A 23,960-nucleotide genomic window follows, 5' to 3' on the forward strand; every position below is an offset into this window, starting at 1 on the left:
GGCATGAACCCAAAATAAAGTTTGCAAAGCTTTCCACAGCTCTATTTATGAACCTATACTTAACAGCAAAAATAAGAAAATAGAAGAAAAATCAAGGGACAATAACTGAAAAATACTCGGAAGTAAAACAAATAATGGCTATAACTGGAACAACATGTGAAAATGAGTTTCCTCAATGTCACAAAAAGACACCTCCAGAGTCAAATGATGCACAAACACATGAAGAATTCTCTATTGGAGATCATCCATTCTCTTTACAGATGGAGGTGTGTATATAGTTCACCAGGCTGGAGTCTCTCAAAAGCTGTCGTCTTCTCTGGATCAGGATAATCAACAAGTGTTTGATAACAATGCATCTTTACCACAAGCATGTATAATGACTTATCGCCTACGCTATTAAAAGTAAATTCAGAAGACCCGTTTAAGGCAAACAAGCTGCCAGGCTTGTCAACATACCAACCCACAGCAGGAGCAATCAGCAAGAACATAGAAACAAGAGTATAATCAGGAATGGCTTGCTCAAGGAGGCAACTGTCTAGCTTGGCAATACTGCCCTTTCTGATAAAAACCGAGAAACCCAGCAAATGAAATGAAAATTAAACTTGACAGCCAAGGTATCTATTGAATCCCACGTAAAATTAGCAAGATCAATAAAATGAACCACTTTTGTTACATCTGCTGCCATAAGGGAACAGATAGGACTCCTAGAAACAAAACATGAAAGGCTTTTTCAAGTTCCACCATCCCCAACTCCTCCATACTCCAGTGAAGGCCCTGGGCTGTCTCCTTTGTCTGTTGCTCACAAAAACATTCAATATTAACTTTACCAACCTCCAACCATTGCCTCAAGAAGAAGAAGAAAACATCCTTTGAGGTAACCTAGACTCCCCAAAAATAAATGAAAGAGTTCCCAAAGTGAAGATCTTGTAAAAGGCAACTGTTAAAAGGCCAGTATGGACCACATTATTGAACAGAAGGAAGAGACAATACAAATAAAACCAAATTATGATCTGAAATCCCAGTAGGGCTGATAGAACTAGAAAGCAAATGAGACAAATTATAAGTAAAAACATAAAACAGTGCAGACAGGCCATAGAGAGAGAGCTGGCACTAGCATCCAGATAGGTGTACTGCTGAGCATAAGGGTGAAAATACATACATAAGTATACCATACGTAAGTCAGGGCAGAAGCCTGTAAAATAGTTGCCAGTTTGCTGAGCAGACAGTGGATGAGGTTCCAAATGGCTCTAGCAGGTCTCTTCTGAAGAGTACAATTAAATTTTCCCCAGCAAAAGTACAAATATCATTTGTCAAACAATTTGTCAGAAGAGCTCCTGAACTCTGGAAAAAAACACACCATCTCTTTCCAAGGTAGACGCATAGATATTAATAAAAAAAATAGGATGATATTGCTCAAAAGTAGCTCAAACCTTCAATAAACATTCTGAACAACGACCTGCACAACCATCAAATCAGGTTCCACCTTATCCGAAAAGAGAGTGGCAATCCCTGTGCTTGGAGACACAACTCAGAAGAACCTCCCCTCTCCCATCAGCAAGCCAATCAGTTTGGTTGCCTTCATCTGTGTGCCTCTTGCAAAAATAAAATTTCCATCTGTGGTATACTGAGCAGATAACAAAAAACTATTAAATTCAGATTAACTAGGCCAAAATAATTTAATTTCATTTACCTGCAATTCAGTCTTAATGCTTTGTGTCACTAAAAGATCAAGGTTCTGTGACTCAGTTTCACCATTTATAAAAGGAAGATCATACCTGACCCTCAGGATGTTGTGAGATTTAATTAATCAATACTGTGAAAGTGCTTGTAGATTCTTTTATGGATGGTGATCTGAAATCCAAAGTAGTGTTATTATAATTTATTATACACTGTTACACAGACAAGCACTGTTACATGTTTGTATTACATATAAACATCATCTGCGTAACAAGATCAAAAGAATTTTTCTTTGTTTGGATGCTTTCATTTGTGAATGCTCTCTGAATTGAATTTGTCAAAGTACATCACTTTTATAATCATCAATCAAGTTACAATAAACTCAGACTATTCCTGTGGATTATGTTGTGTGTAAAATAACAGTCTTCGATCAGCAAGATAAAGAGATGTCAATTATTATCATCAGCAAAAGCCACCCAAGTCTGGTGCCACTCTAAGAAGTATGAAGTATTCTGTCAAAATTGTAGGTAAAGATTTAATTATTGCTGGCTCTACATCAAAGTAAAATCTAAGCCTGTAATAGGCTGGCTCAAAAATGCCTTTCATTTTTCAGCCAAAGCAATTTTTGTTTTGTTCTTCATTGTCCAGAAATTTCTGAACTAACCTATTACACAGTTAGAAGAAGTACAAAGGATTCTCATAGAAGTTCTGTAGTGATTCCTGGTTTTAGGTCTATTCTTTAGGTTATCTCACCATGTCATTTAGTGCAAGGTTGTTTCAAGAATTTCAAATCATATCAGTCCATTGTAATATAATTAATTATTTGTACTTTATTTTATCGATTATATATAGGAAACTAAAATGCATAAATGTTCATACCCTATCTGTCTAACCAGGATGCTGACTGAGAAGAGGGATTTGCAGAGGAAGCTAGATTTTCTGTGCTGAAGCTGTCTTTTGACTTGACCTTTAGTCAGTTTAAATATGTTTTAATTTCCTCATGGTAAAATCCTATAAAATTTAATAGGGATGATACTATAGAGTTATTATTAGTTCAATGGAGACATAATAAGATTATATACAAGTTACTATAAAAATCTATAGAACGGAACAGGAAATTCTTTCAATTCTTTCTATAGGCTCTTTGAAATATCCATTAGAAGAATTCTGTAATTCTCTATTAAATTCTATCACATGGTTCAAAACACCTATAGAAATGATTATCCGATTTCTGTTGAATTGTATAGGGATTCTCAATAAAGCTGGAGGCTCTTTTTACTTGATATACACGTGCCGAAGTGCTGAAACATAAACACATATTATAAATGAAGAGATAAATACATGAAACATTAAACAAATGCCCTGAAACTCCCCTTGCACATCCACTCAAGGGACTGAAGAAAATCAATTGATAACAGAGATGATCTTATAATAAAGGAGAGCAGCGTTGATCTGAATGTGCCTGAGGATAATTAGGAAGCAGTCTCTAAGACCCCAATATGACACGTGCCTAACTTTAAATACATGAACAGTTCCATGGAATATAATCCTCAATTTAACAGCATCCATTTAAGAAACTGAAGGCCCTTTCAACCCAGCCCTCCCCCCTCCCCTTGAAGTCATTGGGCACCCAGTCAAGTCTCAAGATTGCCAAGTGAGGATGGTCCCTTGTACAGGTTTCACAGTAGATAGGAGACACACTGAGAATTCTTATCATACTATTTGTTTGGTTTTCAGACTGGAGCTGTGCTAATGATGACAAACTTGGCTGTAATGGTGTCATGTTGCAATATCTTAAGCAAGCAGAGTTAGTCTGCAGTTTCTTCCTGTCTGCATACACTAGGCAGTTTTCAAAGAGACAGCTAGACCAGAGTTCTTAGTAAGGTTCTTGCAGGACTAAGATGGCAATGCAATAGCTCATGGAAGCAAAAATAAAATGGTTTCTTCAGACCAATATTAGTTAATTTCTCACCAATCACTCCTACTAATATTGAAGGACTTCTTCTTTGAGGAACATCTAGGGCCTTAGTCCTGAAAGCTGCCCTGTTGTAGGCAGACCCCTGTACCCATGAAGCGTCCTACTGATTTCAGTGGAGCTCTATATAACTGCCAGGATCTGCCTGCATCGAGCAGTTTGCAGGATTGGAATCCTGCATAGTTTCACCTCTTGTTCTAGACACAGAAAAAACCTTACAGGATGGTGTAATAACCTAAGAAATGTTTGGATGACAATTTTCTTGATAGACTTCATTCCATTAGCATCTATACTTCTTGATCCTGGCTGGAGTTGGAAGCAAAAACGTTGAAATAATCATGTTTTATTTTGTCTCTTCAGCTGTATTTGGACTGATAACAATAAAAGTACTTACTAACGGCATAACAGCATTTTTCCTAAGTTATGAAGAAATTACCTTCTTATAGGATTTCCAGACCCACTGATGGGCTAGATACAAAGGTAGTGTAACCCATGCCCATTAGAGAATTCCATTGGAATGGGGGAATTCTACAGGCATATCTCTGTCATAGCCAGATCCTGCATCTGTGCTCACTACCTCCACTGCACCTGGCATAGTCAAAGGTGGTGAGGAGGCAGAGTGGAGCTCTGCTTTATCTATATTCCAGTGACATAAAGTCAACTCAGGACCTACCTGCCTGCTAACCTTCATGAGGGCTTGTCTACATGAGGCAGCAATGTGCACTATAGAGGAGTGATTTCTAACGCCCACTAATGTGTTTCATGCTAACTGGACTGTGTAGACCCTTCTGGCATGAACTAAAAGTTCTCTAGTGCTCTTAAACCTAATGGTATGTTAATAAGCACTAGAGAACTTTTAGTTCATGCCAGAAGAGTCTTCATGGATTGGTTATTGCATAACAAAAAACATTGGTGAGCTTTATAAATCACACTCCTCTATGGTACCTATGTATCAACCATTCTTACCCAGCAAGTCTGACAAGGTTTGGATTCCTGTGGTTCTTCTCTTCAGTATTCCGTAACCAATGGCATTTGCAGTGACTGGACAGCCTTCTTAAGCCAAAGTATTGTTTATTTTAACAGTAAGGACAAAGTATTTAGAGAAAAGGGACTTTAAATACAGCCAACAGGCTACACACACCACTATTTTACTAACAGACTTACCATCCCTCAATGGTAAGACATTAGGGCTAGCTAACATCTTCAGACAACCCAGCACATACCAGTATGTCAGCTTTATTCTCCTGAAAAACTCTCCCCCACCCCAGCTAGACACTCTTATTAAAAACCCACTGTTGGTCTTTTGATCTCAGATTTTCCTGGCCTGGCACTATCTTTTAACAATCCTCAAGTGTTTGTGGAGAAGTGGTGTATCTTAAGCCTTTTTTCCCACCTTCGTGATTGTTTTCCCTATTGAACTAAACCAATATGTTCATACAGTAAACACCGAAATAACCAGGTCAGCACACATTATTCATAAGTTATTGCAGAGCAGCTCCAACTCCATCACACTCTTATTGAAGGAAATATTACAAAATATTTGCAGGACAAATGCCTGGCTGTTGTTAGTGGCCTTCAAGGAGCTGTTTGTGAGGATCTCACAAAAAAAACCAACATACAAATGTGCTGGAAGACTATATTCTTACTTCTACAGATAATCACAAGCAAAAAGTCTGCATTTTGACACAGATAAGGCAGCAAATAAATATTAAATAAAATACATTGTTGGCAGGGCCAGCTCTGGCTTTTTTGCCACCCCAAGCAAAAAAACAACAACAAAAAAAACCTGTGGGCTGGCTGGAGCAGCAAAGGGGAAAAAAACAGAACAAAACAAAAAAATCTGCAGGGCAGCCAGAGCAGCAAAGGGGAAAAAAAACAGAACAAAACAAAAAATACCTGCGGGGCTGCCGGAGCAGCAAAGGGGGAAAAAAAAAACCTGCTGGGCAACCGGAGCGTGGGTGCAGGGGCACTCTCAAGCCCTGCAGATGTGCCCCGGGCAGCGGAGTGTGAGCCTTGGCTAGCAGGGGGGAGGAGAGATAGAGAAGGGGGGCGGCTAGGGTTTCCTTCAGCAGGGTGTTTGCCACGCCGCCTGCCAGGAGGGCTCCGCGCTGCTCCGGTTGGCGGTCAGGGAAGGATGCGGGCTGACCTGCCAGGCTTGCTATAGACCTGGCACCGCTCCCAGCAGGGCACTCCCCTCCTCTGCTCTGCCACCACCTACAGGGCAGCCGGAGCAGCAAACAAAAAAAAAAACAAAACCTGCGAGGACGGCTGAAGCGGCGAAGCGAAAAACAACAACAACAAGGATTGGAGGGAATGCCTCCCCTTGGAATCTGCCGCCCCAAGCACGAGCTTGCTCAGCTGGTTCCTGGAGCCAGCCCTGATTGTTGGAAAGCTGTAGATCATTTAAAAGTATTTTGAGTTTGAGAGGCTGGAAATTCATAATTGTAGTTAAGATTAAGGACCAGATTCTGATACCTCTAGTCACACGTGGTTTATCTTGGTTGGGAAAAGGTTTGAGATTAGGTCCAAGGGACCTACATGTGTTAGAGCAGAGGAGGAGGAATATTTTGTCAGATTGCTCTTGAAATTTCCTTCAAATTCTGTCCTGGGAGGAGTCGGCTTTGCTCTGTAGAAGAGTCAGGTACCAGAGCCCTCCGCCCCCCAAATCCTACAGATCCCAAAAAATCTGTACAGATGCCATGGATTCTGCCAGAGGCCAGGGATCTCTTTGCAGGGGATCTCTGCATTGTACCTGACCTAAGGATCTGTCTAGGCTTCCTGATAGTATGGTTCTAACAGTCTGCACCTTTATAAATGGAGGGTCCCCCACTCTTGAGGAAGATTCTCAGACGGTAATACAACTACATTCCATTTTTGTGACTATTTCTCAATGGGCTGGTTGAGGGCTGATGGAGGGGACATTCCTTACTTCTCCCCTTATGACAAGCTCTAGATTTTATGGAGAATCCTCTTTATGGCTCAGATGATCCCATAGTCTCAGCTACTCCCAATCCATCTCCATTGGAGAGAGGTGAATCTGTATATGAAGTCTCTTGTCCCTACACAGACCCAGAAGGAATGTCTGTATTTCTTTAACCTTTTTACTGTTAGGAAAGACATTTTCCCTACTGTCAACATTCCCGATAGAAGTACAGGTAAACGGGATTCATATTGTCAATATTTTATGTAGCCTTAAAGAGATGAAGAAAACTTTAAAGAATTAACCCTGTTATTCACATGACACAGTTCCCCCCCCACTCACTTTCTTAAATCAGACACTAGAGATCAGTTTGTTTAATTATTTCATGCCTTAGGAGTTGGTCTACCATCAAATGCTTTAAGGACAAAGTTATTTTGTATTAATAATCATTCCTATTTCAACACTATGCAGCAAATGATCTTTGTGGGATAATTGTTCCATAATTAACACTTGCCGGTAGCTGTTGTTCACCACCTTTTATTCCTCAGATACTAATGACTAAGATCAGTTACAAAGGCGGGAAACTTGTTATGAAATCCAAACTTAAGAGTGTTTTGGCACTTTTGACAGTTGCTGCTGAAACGTATAAACCCAAATGGACTCTGCTTCAGAGGCTGAAATGCAGCAGACAAAACTGTATTATTTCATCCCCTGTGGGCCACTGTCTCTGTTCACTCTTACTTTTATGTCATCATGTTGGTTTGACACCTATAATAGGTTTAATAGGTTTTTCTCTGATGTTATTATTGGCTAATGATTCTGTTCTTCTCTGGGGATGGGAAAAATGAGAAGTCATACTGCTCTGCTGTTTTATGTAGCTCTACAGGGACTGCCTTAACTATAGCACACTATGGGAGTATGTCATCTTAAATCAATAAATAACAAGTTAGTCTTTAACATTTGGATTGCTTGCTTTGGTTTTATAAATCAAGCTAGCAATTATAAAACCATCCCCAATGATCCAGTGATTCAATATTATCTTAATTCATCTTTCTGTACACGCTCACTGTTTTAAAAAAAAGTCAGGAAGTGACTTGTAAAAAAATATCAGCACAGCTTGTGTAGCTGCATTCAAATGTTCTAAGTTATTCTAATGGGATGAACAGTTGAACAACGTCTGTTCCCGTCACATTATAAAGGTGGTGAAAACAAGAGATCTTGTAAAATCTTGCTTTGTGGAATCAGCAACTTCTCCCACACATGCCTTATGGCCCCCATCTTTAAAGTGACTGTATTTTCAGAAGTAAAACTAGGGACAAAATTGTAGCAACATTTTCTCAGTCATGAAATAATCATAGAAAATACATGAGTCTTTTTTATTTTTCCCATTTTTTCTTAAGAGTGTGAGCTGATTCTGCTACTATCAACTTTTGATTGAACAGCAACACGTGCATATTTCTCAACATGGAGAATTTGTTCAACAATATAGTGTTCTGAATGAATTTAACACTAGATAGGAAAGATTGTACTGGTACTGTTAACATACACTTTGAGCAAAAGAAAAGCTTGAACAGTTTACACTCATTTAACTCGCATTGGACTACTTGTCCCTGGTAAATACAGAGCAAGTTCTACTCCCTTTAGCAATACATCTTAGTCAAAAAAATTGGAAAGATATTTCTGTCACACTGGGATATCATATAAAAAATGGATATTGCACTGGTCACTTTAACCCTCTTGAATTCACTCCTCATTAATAGAGTGCCCACAGATTGGTTTTTAGTGTTTCCAAAGCTTCATTTTCAACATCAATTGGAGATTTGAACATTGTCAGTGCCACTCAGGCTGACATATAAATAAAGATTAGTATTTTCTGACTTATGTGCCTACTTTATATATCCTAAATTCATGTTTAGGTACCTAAATAAGTGACTCGTGATTTTCAGAAAATGAGCATCCACAACTTCCACATTGACATTAGGTGTTAAAGACTCAAAACTAGCTGTGGAGGGAGAAACTCCTGCTGGCACATAGTTTAGAATTCCCTCCCCCAAAGAAAGAATGATTTAATAGATCTGCTTTTCTTGAAAGCAATGTTAATTTAATAATAAATAATGCTAATTCTGAAACAAGAAACATTAACAAAAAATTCAGATTGCAGCTAGCTCCCTCCAAAATCTAATGTTTTCTTTCTAAAAGTTCTACTTAAAAAAAACAAACAAAAAATAAAACAAAGAAAAAAAACCTGAACAAATCCACACACTAGACAGTCAGGACATGAGCAGTTTCAGATTCCCATATTTGAGCACTTCTCAGTTTTGTGGATGAGTACCATAAGCTTAAAGTAGGTTGAGGGGGTAGGGATAGCTCAGTGGTTTGCACATTCACCTGCTAAACCCAGGGTTGTGAGTTCAATCCTTCAGGGGTCACTTAAGGATCTGGGGCAAAATCAGTACATGGTCCTGCTAGTGAAGGCAGGGGGCTGGACTCAATGACCCTTCAGGGTCCCTTCCACTTCTAGGAGATGGGTATATCTCAATTATTTAAAAAAAAAAAATTAAAAAATGTATACAGGAAACTGCTCTGACAGATCTCCTGAGACTCATCAAAGTGGGTCTTTAGCAACCCCCTGGGAGATATACACATGTGCACATGTTTTTGTGTATGTGTATACTATATATGTGTTACAACCAGGGAGATATGGGGTAGTAGGAAGGGAGAGAGGGAGCATTTAATCAACATTGAGACATTAAAGCCCTTATATTTTATATCTAGAAAACTGCATGCCTTTGAAATTTACCATGGATAAGAGTCTGCTTTTCCCAGTTCTATATTATATTCATTCCAGTTCCCTATTCTTTCCCTTCCATATCCTCCCTTTCACACATTTTCCCATACCCATTCTTCTCACAACTTATCATTCAGTAATTAGGTAACACAGCATTATGGCCCTCTATTCCTCCATTTCCAGTACGTCCCCCCGCTTCACAAGGCACCCCATCCTTCCCCTGTCCCTGACTGCTGATACTCCATCTCCCCCACCACCACTCTGCCATATCCATGTCCTTCTCCTTTCTGGCTCAGCTCTGCAGATTCACTAGCACAGTCTGTCTCCAGCAGCAAGCCAAATGATATTTACAAACATGTACAAATTGTAAATGTTCTCCCTAACACACATGAAAACATACTTCTCAGAACAGAGTGTTTATCTGTGCCCTGGCCTAATGAACAGGGAATCCAAGGACCAGGAAAATGGCAAACAAAGGATGGTTTTGCTATAGTCAGTGGAATAAGAAAACAGTCCCTAACTTACATAATCTTTTACTCAGCAGAACTACACACGTCTGCTTAACTTGGCATGTCTCTCACCCTTAGCCAGTGCCATTGATACCTTGCATCAGGGAAGAGATGCTAAGGAAGATCCACTGAGTTATAGTAAATATCATAAAAATCTTAAAACTTCACTCTGAAAACAGATGTAAGAGTCATAAAAGCCAAACGTTCATCTTCTACCAAAAATAGGACTCAAACTATGTTTTACCTAAAAAAAAAAAAAAAAAGAAGGGATCAAACCTATATTTTTTTCTTTTTTAAAAGTCTCATTATTCCATCTTACACCAGTTTCTATGACCCATTATTTGACACTAAGGGACCCAAATGAGATGCTGGGATTATCTTCAAAAAAATTCCATTTGTCCTGGACATTTATATAGCTGTTTGGTTATTACAATTTCCTCTGAATCCTCTAGTACTAGCCACTATCAGAGGCAGGATATTGGACTAGATGGACTTTGGGTCTCATCCTGCATGTCAGTTCATATGTTCATCGAGGGTTTGATCCAACTCCGAGTTAAGGCAATAGGAGGACTGACTTCAATGGGAGTAGAATCTAGTCTCATTGTGCCATTCTGAGACTGATTCAGGGCAACATTTTAACTTTCTCTGGTCCACAAACCTTGACACACTTGCAGTTAAATGTTTTCGCCCATATCACCTTCGCAGGTCACAGCAGATGACCTGTAACAGACAAAGCAACAGGGGAGAAGACTAGAACATTGGTGATGGAAGATTTGCTCAGGGCCTTATTGATTGTGTCATATTTTTGCATTCCCATATCATGGCTATGATATAGGGAAAAATATGTATCCATAGCATCTGCAAAATCCAGGCCAGGAGAAGGATGGGATTGGTGGAAATTTATAAAAAGGAGAGAATAGTAATCTTAAAAGTATACACTACAATTGGCCTCAATTCTGCCATCTTTACTCACACTGAGTAGCATCTTAATCTGAGAGTAGTCCCATTGAACTGTGGTGTAAATTAATACACAGTCTGAGAAAAGGTGGCAGAATTAAGCTCTTCATTTTTGCCAGATTAAATTTACATAGCTCATTTTCAACTTTTAATTTATATATTTGGAGAGAAAAGAAGAAGTTGCTTCTTGAGAATATTCTTCATTTCTCTGCTCAACTTTCTCCCCTTATTTCCCCTCACTTCTTCCCAATCCTTACTTGTTTTCATCCCTGGGAAGTCTCTGTACATGCATTTAAACCTGAATGCAGGATTCAGATGAATTCAAATGTATGTTCTCCAGCTTTTCTAAAGATAAATTCCTTGGAAAACACCTGACTCTTGGCAATACATTTCACATATGATCTGGGAGCAGAATTTGGCTCTAAATCTGTTAATTACTTATAAGACTCTTTGACTGTCAAAATAGGATATTTATTTTTGTTCATAATTCCAACATTATGAATCATTTTGCCATAAAATGTGTAATCAGTCCAAATAAATGTAAGTTCAATATTCCCCTTCTTTTTCATGAAAATCACAGCACGAGATCTCAGATATGTACCTAACAAAAGAAAAGGAAAATTATACACAATGACTTGGTCTCCCTTAGTCTGCGTGGCTGATACCTCCATCCATCATTGGAAATTACTCAGTCGTAAATTTGAATTAAATGGAAAAAGTGGAATATTTGGACTACATGTTGCCTTCACTGAAGCTAAAAGGTTTTTTTCTGCAGGATTTTGTTTTGTTCCTTGTATTCAGTGTTGATATGCTGCTCTTTAAACATGCCAACGCTGGACTAAAAATAGATGAGGCGAAATGGCTACTGCACTTCTGAAGAGCCCAAGTGACAGGCGTTCTGACCTCTTGACTGAATATGTTACAGTTATGGGCAGCCATAGTAGTGCCAGGTGGAGATTACACAAGGCAGAGCAACATCTGCTTCACTATCATGAGTGTAAATGATAGTTCCTCATGTTATGCCATAAACAGCCTGAGGTAAGGGAGGCTGGTAGAGTTCCTGTCACAAATTAAGCCCTTGCCAGCAGGTAGGATTCCAGTCCATCTGTCATGAGACCAGCTCAAACAGAATAAAATGCTTTCTAAAATATTATCCACAGAGATAAAAGGCAAATAATGCAATTTATTTATGTGCTGAGGCCAGAAATGAAAGCAAAACTAAACAGAAAAGAAACTCTCCCCACCTCCCCCATGCTGAATAAAAGCCATGTTACATAACAGCTTTCTAGTGCTAAGGGCCAGATTTTTCAAAGGTGCATTTTCATGCAAGACTGGCTTATATGCACAAAGCACATTCATAAATTGGTCATGTATAAATTGTGCCTTTGAAAAATCTGATACTATCACTCTTTTTTTTTTTTGCTTTTATTTTAATATAACATTGCAGTCGGTGGATCAAGACTTAGTGAACAGAAGTTGTGTATATTGTTTAGTGTGGACCTGACTGAATACCCACTGAAATAAATGGAAGCCCTGGATGAGGCCTTGACCGCCAGATCTATCATTAATATGTGTGCTGTGAGCCAAATTCAGCTACCTGCCAAATACTTGTAATATTGATTTTTCATGTATACCAATGAGTAGTTTAAACTGCCTTATTTGCAAGCTGTGCACAAATTTCCTATATGGATATACTACATAAGTTGTGATATCTTGGTAAAAATGTAAGGAGTGAGGGGACCACATATATTGACAAGATAGGTTTGGTGGGCCCAATCCTGAGGAGCTACACTTGCAAGGTGCCTTCAACCCCCATTGTCTTTCCATTCGCATAGATGTTCATCCCCTTCCAAATCAGGCAAACAAACATTTTCTTTTGAACATGTTCAAAAGTATATTGATCATCATTTCATTCTATAAAAACTACCCTATTATTTACTAGCTCTCTGAAATGTTAATATTCAGAAAAGCACATAAAAACATTATAGAAAACAGAGAGCTTTGCAATTTGCAAGTAAATTTTCTACTCCTCCCCTCCTCCGCCCCCAAAAATTGGGAAATTAACATATTTGGAGAATGTGACAGTGAAAAAAGTACTATAAATTCTGGATAAAAAATTCAGAAGTACATAGATAGCTTAGGAGTTTAAACCTCATTCTCAAAGTATCTCAGGCACTTAGAAGCCTAAACTTCATTAAAAATCTAGCTCCAAATCCTTTTCATATCTGAGGTATTTTCAATCTAAAGATGTAAAAAGGCACCTACTGGTATTTAAAAGTGCCTATTTTCCATTTATATCAATGGGAGTTAGGTGCCTACGCACTTTTGAAAATCCTACTGATTTTAGATAGCATGAGCTGATAAATAACTTAATGCATCATATATATTGCTTGATATTCTAACACATATCATTTCAGTGATCTTTTGTCTGAGGTATAAGACATTTTCATGAATCTATTGTATGTTTTACAAAACATTTTAAAGCAACAGAACCATACATTGTTGTTGTTTTTTTAAATTATGAGGTATATTTAGTTTTTATGCTCATCATGTGTACTTCCCTAAGACATTACTGCAGAACACCTGAGTGAAATGCACTTTATATGCTTTTAAGCTAATTATGAATTAAGGAAGTGCAACTGTGTTTCCTGAGCGAAGGAAGAACTGTAAGAGAGATACTCTAACTCCTCAGACAGTAATCATCTTTGTATAATGGCTGTTTCCTCGAGTGAGCTATGCTGATCGTTTCTAAGATACAATATAATAAAATGGTCAGTTTGTTCAGTTGAAAGCATTGCAAATATTGCACAGCCAGTCACAATTTATATTTCAATATAAATAAACTAAAGCATGCAGGTTAACAGTAGGTCAGATATGGTAGCAGATGAACACAGAATGGTGCAAAGACCAAAGAAAATGAACACAGTAACAGAAACTCTCTTGGACAAGTATCTGATTTTAAAAGGTATTTAGGCACCTAAAGATGCAGGTAGGTGCTTTTTAAAAACCCACTAGGTGCCTGGGTATCCAACTCCCATTGTCAAATTTTATTAAAGTGCTTAAAGTTAAGCATGGACTTATGTACATTGCTGAGTTGGAGCCTTGAAGACCGCATTCTCACAATGTTGTTTGTCAACAGTTTCTATAGATAATGGTGTGTCTTCATAATCCACATCTTACTTTAAAAATGACTTGCGTTTTTTCACAGCCAACTTCAAAATGTTCTATTGGCTTTAATTAGGCTAGTGAACTTCATAATGACGCTGCTAATTTTTTTTAACTGACATTCCTTGCTAAGCCGTTTTTGCAGTGAAGTTGTGACACAAAAGGAGCGTTGAGGTGTTCATTACTTCCTGGAGCCTGTAACATGACTTGGGCCAGGGTTACAAAAGGACATACCCTTGGCACATGGCAAGCATCAGTATCCACTGAACCCACTGACTAGTCTAACAGTTGGCCTTGAGTTAGCCCAGCTGCATTTCAGACAAGTTGAGTTATCTGATGCTCATTCACACCAGAGCCAAGAGCAGTACAATCAGCAGCTGTGCAATCTCCTCAGCCACATGTTGGCAATACATTTCTGCCTGGCTCTGCAACAGCTTGCAGAGTCTACTCAATTTGGTTCCCAGCAGCAGAGACTGCACCAAATTGTGTGGCGGTCGTGTGATGCAGACAACTCTTCTCAACCTTTAAAACTGGAACTTTTCTACTCTGAATCAAAAGATGTAATGGCACTTCTGTACAGCGTGCACCACTGATCCATCAAACTGCAATTGATTAAAATTTGAAACTTCTGTTTTAGAAAGAACTGGACTACTTTGACCTGTCTCAATTCCCTTTAATCTGTATCTCTGGGTACTTCTACACTACGGGATTATTCCGATTTTACATAAACCGGTTTTGTAACAGACTGTATAAAGTGGAGTGCACGCGGCCACACTAAGCAAATTAATACGGCAGTGTGCGTCCATGTACCGAGGCTAACATCGATTTCTGAAGCGTTGCACTGTGGGTAGATATCCCATAGCTATTCCATAGTTCCTGCAGTCTCCTCCACCTATTGGAATTCTGGGTTGAGATCCCAATGCAAAAACAGTGTCGCGGGTGATTCTGGGCAAATGTCGTCACTCAATCCTTCCTCCATGAAAGCAACGGCAGACAATCATTTTGCACCCTTTTTCCCTGGATTGCCCGGGCAGATGCCATAGTATAGCAACCATGGAGCCCGTTTTGCCTTTTGTCACTGTCATCATATGTGTACTGGATGCTGCTGACAGACACGGTACTGCAGAGCAGCATTCATTTGCCTTTGCAAGGTAGCAGAGACGGTTACCATCCCTATTGCACTGTCTGCCATGCCATTGTAAATTGGTGATGAGATGACGGTTATCAGTCATTCTGTACCATCTGCTGCTGTCATGGGTGCTCCTGGCTGGCCTCGCTGAGGTCGGCCGGGGGCACGTGGACAAAAATGGGAATGACACTCTGGGTCATTCCCTTCTTTATGTTTTGTTTAAAAATAGAGTCAGTCCTGCCTAGAATATGGGGCAAGTGTACTAGAGAACCAGAGAGCACAGCCGCTCCGTGTCAGAGCCCCAGAGATCCCGCAGAAATGATGAGCTGCATGCCATTCTAGGGGATGCCGCTGCAACAACCCCACCCGTTGCTTCCCTCCTCTCCCAACCCTCCTGGGCTACCATGGCAATGTCCCCCGATTTGTGTGATGAAGTAATAAAGAATGCAGGAATAAGAAACACTGACTTTTTAGTGAGATAAAATGAGGGGGAAGAAGCCTCCAGCTGCTATGATAGTGCAGGCAGTACAGAATCTTTTCTTTAGACATAAAAGCGGGGGGCTGATGGAGCTCAGCTTCCAGTTGCTATGATGAAGACAGTTACTAGCCGTTCTGTACCATCTGCTGGGAATGACCGGGAGTCATTTCCATTTTTACCGAGGCGCCCCTGGCCAACATCACTGAGGCCAGCCAGGAGCACTCACGGGCTGCTGCTGCTGATGGATAGCAGTCATATTATACCGTCTGCCACCGGGAAGGGGATGCTGGTGTTCAGCGCTGCAGTACCCCATCTACCAGCAGCATGCAGCAGACATAGGGTGACATTGAAAAAAGGCGAATAACGTTTTTTTTCCCTTTTCTTTCGAGAGGGGAGTGTGTAAATTGATGACATATACCCTGAAACACTAGGGAAAATGTTTCAGGCATTGGGAGCTCAGACAAGAATGCAAATGCTTTTTGCAGACTGCGGGGATTGTGGGATAGCTGGAGTCCTCAGTCCCCCTTCCCTCCCTTCCTCCATGAGTGTCCATTTGATTCTTTGGCTTTCCGTTACGCTTGTCACGCAGCATCATGCTGTGGACTCTGTATCATAGTCTGGAGATTTTTTCAAATGCTTTGTCATTTCATCTTCTGTAACGGAGCTCTGATAGAACAGATTTGTCTTCCCATGCAGCGATCAGATCCAGTATCTCCCATATTGTCCATGCTGGAGCTCTTTTTGGATTTGGGACTGCATCGCCACCCTTGCTGATCAGAGCTCCACGCTGGGCAAACAGGAAATGAAATTCAAAAGTTTGCAGGGCTTTTCCTGTCAACCTGGCCAGTGCATCTGAGTTCAGATTGCTTTCCAGAGCGGTCACAATGGTGCACTGTGGGACACTGCCCGGAGGCCAATACCGTCGATTTGCGGCTACACTAACCCTAATCTGACATGGCAATAATGATTTCAGTGCTACTCCTCTCATCAGGGAGGAGTACAGAAATCGATTTAAAGAGCCCTTTATATCGAGATGAAGGGCCTCATTGTGTGGACTGGTGCAGGGTTAAATCAGTTTACTGCTGCTAAATTCGGTTTAAATGTGTAGTGTAGATCAAGCCTCTCTCTCCAGCCATAACAGCACTAATAAGGTCTTTAGAATTTTTCTTTCAGAGCAAAATTTCTCAATACACCAAGTAAAAGCTACTCCTTTTCCCCTGTATCAGTGGATTAAATGGTTAAAATTGTCAGGTTTGGCCATGTATAGTATGATTAGTTTTTTACTCTGTCTAAGAAATGTCTTGCCAGAGTCTCCAAATGTCACCAGCTGGAGGCTTCTTAGGATTTTGAAATGGAAGGGGCGGGGAGGGGAGATATCTTGTATGAATTTTCTTTCTAAGTGAAAAAAAATGATTTTTTTATTCCAATATGAAATGGAACCTTGTTTACAATCTTGTTTTGAAACAGTTAGTGATTTAATTGAAGATTTATTATTCAGTCAGTTCAACACTTATACAAGTTAATATAAGAATTACCTTATTGATAGTTACTAACTGGGAGTAAATGACAAAACTCTAAGGGCCACATTGTGCCTGGCCCCTGTTTTTCCATGCAAGAAAGGGAGAGGGTCCAAGGAGTCTCTCCTTCACCCCATTTACTACCCTGCACAGAGACCAGGCACAGTAAGAATGCCTGCCTAATCTCTTCCTGCAGGTTCATTTAAATATACAAAGAGTTCGACTTCACATCTTGTGTGAGACTGTTGTGGAGATATGACACACACTAAAAAATAGTTCCTTTGTTTAACATCAGAGGTGGCTACGTTTCTGTGGTGCAGAAAGTGATAGCTGGTTATAGTTCATAAATCAATTTAAGCGTATAAAGCCCTTTGGGATGAAAGGTGCTACATAAATACAGGTCAGAAAGTGGAATATATGTCTAAGGCATTATTGCTGAATAGAAAAGACAGCAACATATACAATGACTACCGTAACAGTAAGAAAACACAGAATGCTTCAGGTTATTGTGGCATGATGTGGTATGGGATCAATATACAAAACATATACTACACAGTTCACTTTTTCAACATACTAGTGAGCATAGCCTTTCCCAATAGCCACCTCTCCTGTTCTTCCCCACTTCTTTGAGATTATATGAGTTCCCCATGTAGATGTCATGCAGAGCTATAGAGATCATCATTCTTGCCTTTAGGGCACAATCCTTGGGGATATGATTTTAGGTGCTATACAACTCATTGTCTTCATGTAATCACTCATTCAGAGGTAGGTGCCTTTATCTTATTGAAGAATATCAACCGTAAGTATCTACCTATAATTTTTCCAGAAAGAGAAGTTTCTAGTCCTGCCTTCATTATTTCTTGATCTAACTCCATTTATAATATGTCAGTTTTGGGGAAGGAACATTCTCAGTTTTCTTCATGTCACGTTTTACTTCAGGAAGTAGCTAGTACACTTTTTATGATATCCATAAGAGATCCATATTATCTCTGTAAAAAAGTTCTCATGAGAAAGCTATTATTCTTTCAGGAGCTCATCTAGAGTATAAACTGCTGTGTAAATTATAAAGCCAAATCAGAAATGTACACTATTAAAGAAAATAACACTATATACTTGGCAAAACAATATTAATATCCCTCTTTCTGAACACAAAAAAATAGTTGTTGTTTCAGGCTCCACCGCCCAAAAAAACAGAGTTAGCTTCTGCTACAGTGGCTGCAGGAAGCTTTTTTCTTCTTGATCTTGCGCTCGCCAAAATATTCTTTAAACATCCCTGGTGACATGGTTGTTTCTTATATTTGAGAGGTTCTAAGCTTATGTGCAGAAAAATTTCAAACAACAAGAGCTTCATATAGTATTGGCGTATTGTGGGTGATACCTACAAATATGTATAGATAATAGCTATAATGTATGAAACAGAGGGAACACAGCTTGACTTTTAGGTGTTAGGTTCTATTTGCAAAACAAAAAAGAAAAAACAATATTTAAAATTATAAACTGACCAAATTTGTATTTAGCCACTAGAACACAATAAAGATGTAATTTCCAATTTTTTTTAATAACATCTTTTCAGAGTAGTTTAAGATGATATCTGTGCTACTGATAAAGTTTTTTGTTATCGAGAAGAGGATTTAATTTTATTACATATAAAATAATAAAAATAAAGAATGAATAACATATCCTAATACTGATGCAGTAAATATTTTACTAATAGTTACAAATATGTCAACTTTTTAATGTGATTAAACAAATCTTTGGCCTAGATTCACAAAAGAATTTAGGGATTGTAAGCTGAGCGTCGCAACACCTAATTTTTAGGCACCTAGAAAATCAGTAGGATTCACAAATCGTAATCGCAGTTAAAAAAATTAATCACAATTTTAAAAATTAATTGAGATTAATCACACTGTTAAACAATAGATTATCAATTGAAAATTTATTAAATATTTTTGGATTTTTTTTACATTTTCAAATATATTAATTACAATACAGAATACAAAGTGTACAATGTTTGCTTTATATTTTTTTTATTACAAATATTAGCACTGTAAAAATGATAAATAAAAAATAGTATTTTTCAATTCACCTCATACAAGTACTGTAGTGCAATCTCTTTATCACAAGCAACTTGCAACTTACAAATGTAGGGGTTTTTTTGTTACATAAATGCAGTCAAAAACAAAACAATGTAAAACTTTAGAGTCTACAAAGCCACTCAGTCCTACTTCTTGTTCAATCAGTTGCTAAGAGAAACAAGCTTGTTTACATTTACAGGAGATAATGCTGCCCACTTCTTAATTACAATGTCACCTGAAAGTAAGAATAGATGTTTGCACGGCACTGTTGTAGCGGCATCACAGATATTTACGTGCCAGATGTGCTAAAGATTCATGTGCCTCTTAATGCTTTGGCCATCATTCCAGAGGCCTTGCTTCCATGCTGATGAAGCTCATTTAAAAAAAAATGTGTTAATTAAATTTGTGACTGAACTCCTTGGGGGAGAATGTCTCCTGTTCTGTTTTACCTGCACTCTGCCATACATTTCATGTTATAAGGGTCTCAGATGATGACCCAGCACATGTTCAGTTTAAGAACACTTTCACTGCAGATTTGTCAAAACACAGAGAAGGTAGCAATGTAGATTTCTAAAAATAGCTACAGCACTCAAAGCAAGGTTTAAGAATCTGAAGTGCCTTCCAAAATCTGAGAGGGACGAGGTGTGGAGCGGACACATCATCAGCATGGACACATGTCCTATGGAATAGTGGTTGAAGACAAATGGACATATGAATCGTTAGTGAATCTGGCACATAAATATCTTGTGACCCCAGCTACAACAGTGCCATCGAAAGCCTGTTCTCACTTTCAGGACATTGTAAACAAGAAGCAGGCAGCATTATCTGCAAATTGTAACCAAACTTGTTTGTCTGAGTAATTGGCTGAAGTAGGACTGAGTGGACTTGAAGGCTATAAAGTTTTATATTATTTTATTTTTGAATGCAGTTTTTTTTAATATATAATTTTACATTTGTAAGTTCAACTTTTGTGATTGCAGTACAGTACTTGTATTAGGTGAACTGAAAAATACTATTTCTTTTGTTTTTTACAGTACAAATATTTGTAATCAAAAATCTAAAGGGAGCATCGTACACTTTGTATTCTGTGTTGTAATTGAAATCAATATATTTGAAAATGTAGAAAACATCCAATATATTTAAAGAAATAGTATTCTATTATTGTTTAACAGTGTGATTCATTTTTTTAATCGTGTGATTAATCGCGATTAATTTTTTTAATAGTTTGACAGCCCTAATATATATCGATCTATATGTGTGTGTGTGTGTGTGTGTGTGTGTATAAAAATATACACACACACACACACACACACAATATATATATATATATATATAAACACACACATGATGCTTATAAAGAGCCAATTTCACAAAGCTGAAAACAATTTTGAGACAAATCAGTTGTGAGGAAAAACGCAATTAGAAAAATGTGAATGATAATTACAAAATGTTTAAGAACTTTACTAGATGCCCCAAAAGCCATAATCAAAGAAGAGAGCTGTATTGGTTAAAGAAATGCCCCAATTAGAGAGGACATGAAGCCACATGGGCAGCACATGACCTGCTGGCTGGGGGACCTTAGCCCCCATCCCTCCCCTTCTGTCTTAGGCTCCACTCCTTCTGCTCTGCTGCTGAAGCCCAGAGCCGCCTCCCCTGCCTCCACGGCTGCTGACCTTTGCCCCAGGCTAGTGCCCCAACCCTGGAGTGCTAGGAGGGAGGGCAGAGAGCGTTGCTGCATTCCCCCCAGCCCCAGAATGCCAGGTGGGAGGGCAGGTGATGCTGCCATAGCCACTGGAGCCATGTCACAGAGCAGAGGCAGGGGGTATCCACTGCCCGTGTGAAACCAGTAATAAAAAATAAAATATACATATACATATAACACTTGGAAGAAAGGTGAAATTAAATAGTAAAGATATAAATCAGAAGCTAGCAACTGTTGAAAATTGATAAGGCAAGCAAAGCGACACAAGGAGAAATCTATGGCAGTAGCATTAAGGACAATAAGAAGGAGTATTGTAAAAGGAACAAAAAGAATCCTACCTAAGGTATTGATCCATGAGTAGATGGAAATGGTAAAATTGTCAATAACAATAGAGAAAAGGTTGCAGTGTTTAATAAATATTTCTGTTCTGTGTTTGAGAAAAAGATGATGTAGCATTGTAGCCATATGTGATAACACTCTTTCCATTTCACTAGTACCTCAGGCCTGGTCTACACTATGCTTTTATACCAAATTTAGCAGCGTTAAACCGATTTAACCCTGCAGCCGTCCACACAACGAAGCCCTTTATATCGATATAAAGGGCTCTTAATACTAGTATCTGTAATCCTCCCCGACGAGGGGAATAGCACTGAAATCGGTATTGCCATGTTGGATTAGGGTTAGTGTGGCAGCAAATTGACGGTATTGGCCTCCGGGCGGTATCCCACAGTGCACCATTGTGACAGCTCTGGACAGCAATCTGAACTCGGATGCACTAGCCAGGTAGGCAGGAAAAGCCTCACGAAATTTTGAATTTCATTTCCTGTTTGCCCAGCGTGGAGCTCTGATCAGCATGGGTCCCAGAATCCAAAAAGAGCTCCAGCATGGACTGTATGGGAGATACTGGATTTGATCGCTGCATGGGGAGACAAATCTGTTCTATCAGAGCACTGTTCCAAAAGACAAAATGCCAAAGCATTTGAAAAAATCTCTAAGGCTACGATAGACAGAGGCCACTGCACGGACTCAGCACAGTGCTGCGTGACAAGCGTAACGGAAAGCCAAAGAATCAAATGGACACTTATGGAGGGAGGGAGGGAGGGGGTACTGAGGACTCGAGCTATCCCACAGTTTCTACAGTCTCCAAAAAGCATTTGCATTCTTGGCTGAGCTCCCAATGCCTGAAGGATCAAAAACATTGTCACGTGTGATTCAGGGTATATGTCGTCAATTTCTCCCCTTCCCCCTGTGAAAGAAAAGGGAAAAAAATCGTTTCTCGCCTTTTTTAAATGTCACTGTATGTCTACTGGATGCTGCTGGTAGACGAGGTGCTGCAGCACTGAACAGCAGCATCCCCTTCCCTTCCCTTCCTGATGGCAGATGGTGCAATAAGCTTAGTAACCGTCCTCATCATCCCGTGAGTGCTTCTGGTTGGCCTCAGTGAGGTCGGCTGGGGAGACCTAGGCAAAAATGGGAATGACTTCCTGGTCATTCCCTTCTTTAAACTTTGTCTCCTGGAGATTCAGTCCTGCCTGGAATATCATAGCAGTTGGAGGCTGCGCTCCTCTCCACCCCACCCTTTAATGACTAATGGAGATTCTGTCTGCCTGGACTATTATAGCAGCTGGAGGCTGCCTCCTCCTCATTTTATCTCACTAAAAAGTCAGTGTTTCTTATTCATGCATTCGTTATTACTTCATCACACAAATTGGGGGATAACTGCCATAGTAGCCCAGGAGAGGTGGGGGAGAAGGGAAGCTACTGGTGGAGTTGTTGCAGGGGCACCCCATAGAATGGCATACAGCTCATCATTTCTGCGGGATGTCTGGGCTCTGACCCGGAGTGGCTGTCCTCTCTGGTTCTTTAGTAGGCTTGCCCCATATTCTAGGCAGAAAAGACGGTTACTCACCTTTGTAACTGTTGTTCTTCGAGATGTGTTGCTCATATCTATTCCAGTTAGGTGTGAGCACCGCGCGTGCACGTTCGTCGGAAGACTTTTACCCTAGCAACTCCAGTGGGCCGGCAGGTCACCCCCTAGAGTGGCGCTGCCATGGCGCTCGATATATACCCCTGCTGGCCGACCCGCTCCTCAGTTCCTTCTTGTTGGCTACTCCGACAATGGGGAAGGAGGGCGGGTGTGGAATGGATATGAGCAACACATCTCGAAGAACAACAGTTACAAAGGTGAGTAACCGTCTTTTCTTCTTCGAGTGAGTGCTCATATCCATTCCAGTTAGGTGAATCCCAAGCCTTACCTAGGCGGTAGGGTCGGAGTGAGAAGTCGCGGCAAGGAGCACTGCAGAGCCGAAGGCCGTGTCATCTCTGGACTGCTGAGCCAGGGCGTAATGAGAAGAGAAGGTGAGGACAGAGGACCAGGTCGCCACCCTACAGATCTCCTGGATGGGCATGCGGGCGAGGAAAGCCATCGATGATGCTTGTGCCCTGGTGGAGTGCGCAGTCACATGGCCCGTAGGGGTGTGAGCCAAGTCATATCCTGTGCTGAAGATATGCGACGACGACAGCCATGCATTTCGTGAATACCCTCTGGGCCATGGAGAGGCCAAAAGGGAGGACCGCAAATTGATAATGGTGGCAGTCAACCACGAACCGAAGGAAGCATCTGTGTTGCGGAAAAATGGCTATATGAAAATAAGCATCCTGCATGTCGAGGGCGTCGTACCAGTCTCCAGGATCCAGAGATGGGATAATGGTCCCAAGGGATACCATGCGGAATTTCAACTTCACCATATGTTTGTTGAGTTCCCGCAGGTCGAGGATAGGTCTGAGGCCTCCCTTGGCCTTGGGTATCAGAAAGTAGCGGGAATAAAACCCCTTCCCATTCTTCGGAACCGCCTCTATGGCTCCTTTGTCGAGGAGCGTCCGCACCTCCTGAAGGAGGAATTGCTCGTGAGAGGGATCACTGAAGAGGGACTAGGGTGGGAGGCGGGAGGGAGGGTGTGAAATAAATTGTAGACGGTATCCCGTTTGCACAGTGCGTAAGATCCAATGGTCGGAAGTTATTTGGGTCCACGCCTGGAGGAAGAACAAAAGGCGGTTGGAAAACGGGA

This window comes from Gopherus evgoodei, chromosome 6 (genome assembly GCF_007399415.2).
Source record: "Gopherus evgoodei ecotype Sinaloan lineage chromosome 6, rGopEvg1_v1.p, whole genome shotgun sequence".
NCBI classification, from domain to species: domain Eukaryota; kingdom Metazoa; phylum Chordata; order Testudines; family Testudinidae; genus Gopherus; species Gopherus evgoodei.